A 6000-nucleotide genomic window follows, 5' to 3' on the forward strand; every position below is an offset into this window, starting at 1 on the left:
AACCCGTTCTTGCCCGGTTGCGCCCGACTCAGAAATGCCTGAGGAGCGCAGCAGCCCCTGGCGGGCTGGGGCGGGATCGTGACGCCTCCCGGGGCAGCTTGCCTGCCTGCCTGCCTGCCTGCCTACCTGCCTGCCTGCCTGCCGGTTTGGGCCACCCCCTCTCAGACCCCGCAGACAGCCGGCGAGGCCTTGGTGGTGGTGGCCCCGCCTGGCGCTGCCAAGCCGGGTTGTTTGCACAATGCCTTCCTGGCTGCTGACTTTCAGGAGGAATTTTGAAGCATTCCTGTTTACTCAGGCTTTTGGTGGCAGAAAGGAGGAAGCATCGTTCCTGGCAAACTTGAGGTTGCTGGTGGAGAATGTCTTGAACTCTTTTTAATACCCTCTCTTTGCCATGTCTTCCATCCTGAATTCCCTCTGGAAGGGTAAAATGTAAATCATGTAAATTATATATACGCACACATTTATTTATAAATGGCAGTGACATCATGTTATTACAGTAATCCTTAAGGTATTTTTTGTACATGACGTCAGTGGCAGGCCTTGAATGACTTCTGTGGTATGATGGATAATTATAAGAGAATATAATATTGATTAAAATTAACAAAAGAAAACGAAAATGAATAGTACGCTAAATTAGAAATGCAAGAATAAAGTATTGTGATGTGATGTAACAAATATTACAATTTTCTTTCCTCTGGATAACCCTTTTGTTTGTTATTTCTTTTTAATCTCAATAGATCAAATAAAAATATTTATAAATGGCAGGGGAAGCAAAGCAACTTGCAAAATTAGCATGGCTGTATTTACTGTATATGGATTTATTATTATTGTTTGTTAGATAATTTTTATCTTGCCATTCTAGTGAAAATAGGAAGCCACGGTAGAATGATCTTTATTATATATTAAGCAGCTTCTGTGTGCCTAGTCCTGTGTAGAGCAAAAGAGGAAAGTTCCCTTCCTCCAGGAGCTGAGGACCTATGAAAATCTGGCAAAATAGCAAACGAGCTTTCAAGTTCTCCAGGACTCTTTTTTCAGACCAAAACTATAAAAACTTCTAATATTTACATAGCATTTTTTTAACTGTTCAAAGGGTTTCACATACACAATCTGTTGCAATGTTTACAGAGGTGTCAGTATTAAAATATTCATTTTGCAGGTGGAGAAGTTTAGTCCACATGGCAGAGCAGAGGCAAGATGCAAACTTGGATTTTCCTGATTTGCAACTCAGGGAAAGAACTGCATGTTTCAGCCCATGAGAACAAAACTCACAAGGCCAGAAAGAAACATAATTTATTAAGACCAACCTAGGATGTTCATACAGAGTATAATGTGTGCTTTCAGGTTGCTGCACTGGTTAATTATGTGCATAATATACCATAATAAAACCGATCCAACATTGCTTATACAAAACAGATAAAAGCAGCGCATGCTCCACGAACCACCTGGACTTTCATCTGCAGCAGCAGCAACAAAATTCCCTTCACCTTCCTGCCCACCCAAAAATCCCAGGCAAACAGATTCGTTTGCACAGGATAGCAATGCAGATGCTGTTGGAATCCAACTCCCATTGGCATAGCCAGTGGTCAGAGATGATGGGAGTTGGGCCAACAACATCTGGAAGGCACCAAGTTGGGGACGGCTGCTACAAGCCTCTTTGCTGAGTCTCTTTTGGCAGCGGGGACTAGCAAAATTAAGGAGGTGCTGGCAGAAACACAGCGCTGCTGACAAACCTGCCTGAGAAAGTGGTCTGCACAGGTATTTTAAGAGGCATTCAAACACATTCAAAGGTTTTAATAAAAAGTAATCTTTATTAAATAGTTTTCCGGATGAAATACATTGTTTCCGAGAGATTTGCATGGGGAAATCTTTTCGATTCCTCAAGAATAAGGGACAGTGGGGTGAGGGAGGCCAGGGCCACATCCACACCATTTCATGTGCTATGAAGCCGCTTTAAACACTCATGGCTTCTTCCCCCAAAGAATCTGGGAGCTGTAGTTTGAAAAGGGTGCAGAGAATTGTTAGGAGACCCCCTGTTCCCCTCCAAGAGCTACAATTCCCAGAGTTCCCTGGCAAAAAGGGAACTCTACCCCTACCCCAACCCCTGATGCTAATCCTAACTCTAACCCCTAACCCTTAACTAGAGCTACAATTCCCAGAGTTCCCGGACAAGAAGGGAACCCTAACCCTACCCCAACTCAACCCTACCTTTACCCTACTCCTAAGCCTAAGCCTAACCCTAAGACTAAGACTAAGACTAAACCTAACCCTAACCCGCCTAACAACTCTCTGTCCCCTTAACCACCTACAGTTCCCAGAATCCCTGAGGAGGTGCCATTCCTGTTCAAAGCGTCTTCATAGCACTTCCAATGGACGATGCGCCTAATGTGGCCTAATGTTTCCTCCCTCATTTTCTGCTCTCTCCCCACTGCCCCATCACTTGCAATGCAGCAGATGTCCGCCTGCAGTCTTCCTTCAAAGCTCCTTCTCTCAGGTACAGCCACTGCCTTGTCCATTGTTCGCTGCCAGTATTTTACATTCATTTCTCCGTTGTAAATAGGGACGTCCTAGAATCATAGAATCATAGAGTTGGAAGAGACCACAAGGGCCATCGAGTCCAACCCCCTGCCAAGCAGGAAACACCATCAGAGCACTCCTGACATATGGTTGTCAAACGCTTCTCTTCATGACTTTGGACTTGGGGAAAACCTCACCGGCTCCGGACATCCCTGTAAGGCAAAGGCAAACAGGTGAGTGGGATGGCCCCCATCCGCAGCATCCCCCCAGAGTCCTCCTCTGTTTTAACAAACAAGGCTTCCAAACCACTTTGCATCTATCTCAGCCAGCATAGCCTCACGGCATCCACTAGCCTGACATCCAACAACCACCCACCAGCTGCAGCCTCGCCAGGTCCATTGCCAGATATCAACCAGCTTCAGAGCTGAATATCCGTCGCCTTCAGGTAGCGATCCCACCAGCAAGTAAACTTTGTACTTGCCTTCTCCTTGCTCCACAGCATCCCAGCACCAGGCGATTGCCTCCTTCCGCTTGTCAGCTTGCTGCCATGGGGCAGGAGACCACCAGGGCTGAGTGCCACTGAGCTGCCCATTTCTCTCTGGGGAGGGCAACTGCCGAGGCTTGCGCCTTGGCCCACATTTATGTTTTTGTGGCATCACAGTCAACCCACAGACAATGGCAGCAGCTGGGGAGGCATCACTATCACACCCTCAGCCCTCACAATGGGGTGGGGGTGGGGCGCAGCTCAGCAGCCAAAACACCCTCCCCCAAGTTGTGTCAATATCTGTGAAGGCCACACCGGACACCCAAGGAGGCAGGAGGGGGACATTTTTCAGCCCAGCTCATGCATTTCCCTCCACATAACACTAGTCAAATGCACCAATGAACAGAGCAATGAAAGCAAGCCTTATCTTTGCTGTTCAAGGAATGGCATGCAGAGAGAAAGTTAGCATCTCAGTAAAAAAGCACTTTTTCACCAATCAGTCAGTCAGTCAATCAATCAATCAATCAATCAATCATTTATTGTATTTGACTAAAAGCCATTACAGATCCAGTTACAAAAGCATCAAACCCAAAGACCCAAACTATAGCTCCCAGATTCATTTGCTCTTCAGATATCTGGGCGCTCCTTTTTTCAGCTTGTCATAGTCTGCATTCACCGCATAGAACTGAAAGAGGGCAGCACGGTTAAGTGTTATCTCCAGCTTGGACTACTACCACGCGCTCTACGTGGGGCTACCATTGAAGGTGACTCGGAAGTGGCAGGAAATCATTCAACTTTAACGGGCTTAAAAGCAATTTTGCAGAAAGAACCACAAGTCAATGGCAGAAACTCAGGGATCTATCCTGCTTATTCAGTCAGAGTTTAGAAGATTGAACTGGAGAGGAGAATGAAGAATCATAGAAGGAACCCAAGGGTCATCTAGTCCAACCCCAAATGCTGTGATCACACACACACCAGGCCTTCCAAAGCTGAAGCTTATTATTCCTCCCACCAAATGGCCATTATTATTATTATTATTATTATTATTATTATTAGCCCATTTTCCATAGATTTCAGGGATGGGGCTGATGGGAGTTGGAGTCCCAACAATCTCTGCTGGACACCAGGCTCCCCATCCCTGGCCTATAAGATAACCAGCATCATAACCCTAGTTAAGTATTTCCTACCATACCTTGTACTGGTCGTTGGGTCACAGCTTGTTCCAAGGCTCTGGGTTGCTCTTTTTGTCCCAGCCAGGCAGAGAAACGTGACAAGAGGCAGGCAGCAAGGAGTACATCTTTGGAAGAAGAAGAAAAATGTACAGCATAAAGCGTAACGCTCTGCCCAACTCTTGGCACATGGTTCCCACCAAATTTAACAATCATGGCCTCCTCAGTGCCACCAGAAGAGCACACTTCTTTTATAATGTGGGATGTAAAAAAAGGCCACCGTACCACAAGTATTTGTAAAAGCCCTTTAAAGCCAGTTAGCACACAGTTACATAAATGCAAGGGCAGCTTCTCACTGCCTTACACCAGAGACAGCGGCAAGTTTGTGAGGCAGTGCTGGACAGAACTCGATGCGGGCAACCCAATCCTACACTTGCTCCATGACAGGTTCCTGATAGACTTTGTGCTTTCTGCTCAGACAGTTCGTTGGCTTTACTCTCTTCCCAAATACCCTTTTAGCTATGCTGTACCGCTCATTGCAATGCCTTGGATACAACTCGGCTGAGGAATGGCAATGCTTATATGGTTGGTTTTCTTACTCTAAAGCTAAGAAGCTGATGCTAATGTTTTACTGTAGTTTTATAATTTGTTTTATAACTACTACTACTACTATTATTATTATTCTACCTCTGGAGCACAACAGGTCATATTTTATTCAGGTGGTGCTTTAAGATGCAACACTTAAAGAAGTGGCAAAAGCTCTGCCCCCAAGGAGCTTGGAAGGGTGTTTATCAGCCTGGCCCAGCCAGGCCACCAGTCCCTGCCACTGGGTCCCCAGACGCTCTTCAGTGGCAGTGTCGCTTCTGAAAAGAAGCCAAGCTCACTCCCATCCTCTCAGGCCACGGATCCCTGTGATTAATTCTGAGTTGCGTAAAGTAGTGGGTGGAAGGCCATGTTGATCTGTCATAGTCATAATAAATAACAAGATGAAAATATCTTTTTTAATAATTCCAGTGGCACCTTAAAGATCAACTCAATATAAGTTTTCAAGGTATGAGCTTTCGTGTGTAATACATACTTCGTCAGATACTTCAGCCTTATAACTGTTGAGGAATGTTATGGCCAGTGGGTTCCAGAGGGAAGGGCAAGGGATTCTTAAAGGGATAGATGACCAAAATTAGCTTCTAATTGCATTCTATACAAGATCTTAAGGTAGCTGTCTTATTGCAGAAGAATTTTAGAAATACACTTGAAAGAGAAGTTATCTTGTTATTTATTCCGAATGACACCTGCACACAAACAAGCAACTTCCTTGGGCAGACAACGTCTGCTCCCAGGTTGCTAACTAAGGCTTTTTAAGTCTCCAGCCGCAATTTTTCTTTATGAGAGAATTTCTAACCTGTCTTTCTTCCAAGGATTCCAGGGAAGCTTACATTATAATAAAATGCAAGAATTACAATTGCCAGCAAAGGCTGCCCAGCCTCTCTTACAGTTTCAACAGCAGATTTTGCAACATCAGTTGGGATATCCCCACCCCCCAACAACAGAGTGGGGATAGGAAGTTCTTTAAAACATAATTTTGGTTCTATGTGGATTTATTTTTTTATTTCACAAGATTTAGATATTGCTTGATTGTAATAAAACCTTAAAGTGGTTTACAAAAAGCATAAGAATCAGTAGAAAGCTGTGAAATCAACTGTTTAAAACATTCAAAACATAATTAAAATCAATCCCAAACTAAAACCCAGATTAAAGCACATGTCAACATTCTACACGTCCTGATGGGCTTGCCTAACCTAAACAAAACTGTTTTCAGCAGGCACTAAAAAGAGT

The 6000-nt window shown here is 44.6% G+C and overlaps 1 long non-coding RNA gene across 2 annotated transcripts in view; it reads right to left on the bottom strand.

Moving 5' to 3' along the window:
* Window positions 1-5102, bottom strand: part of LOC309521564 — a 141383-nt gene extending 136281 nt beyond the window's left edge. Inside the window, exons 1-3 of one of the 2 annotated variants that reach the window (XR_014214716.1) lie at window positions 4191-5102; window positions 2890-3683; window positions 2659-2726 (exon numbers count right to left, since the gene is read on the bottom strand). This is a non-coding gene — a long non-coding RNA (uncharacterized lncRNA). Of the gene's footprint in view, window positions 1-2658; window positions 2727-2889; window positions 3684-4190 lie in introns of those variants that run through there. The other variant, XR_014214715.1, reaches the window with a different exon arrangement.
* Window positions 5103-6000: the final 898 nt, after the last annotated feature.

Source organism: Podarcis vaucheri, assembly GCF_965113315.1.
Source record: "Podarcis vaucheri genome assembly, chromosome: 16".
Taxonomy (NCBI): domain Eukaryota; kingdom Metazoa; phylum Chordata; class Lepidosauria; order Squamata; family Lacertidae; genus Podarcis; species Podarcis vaucheri.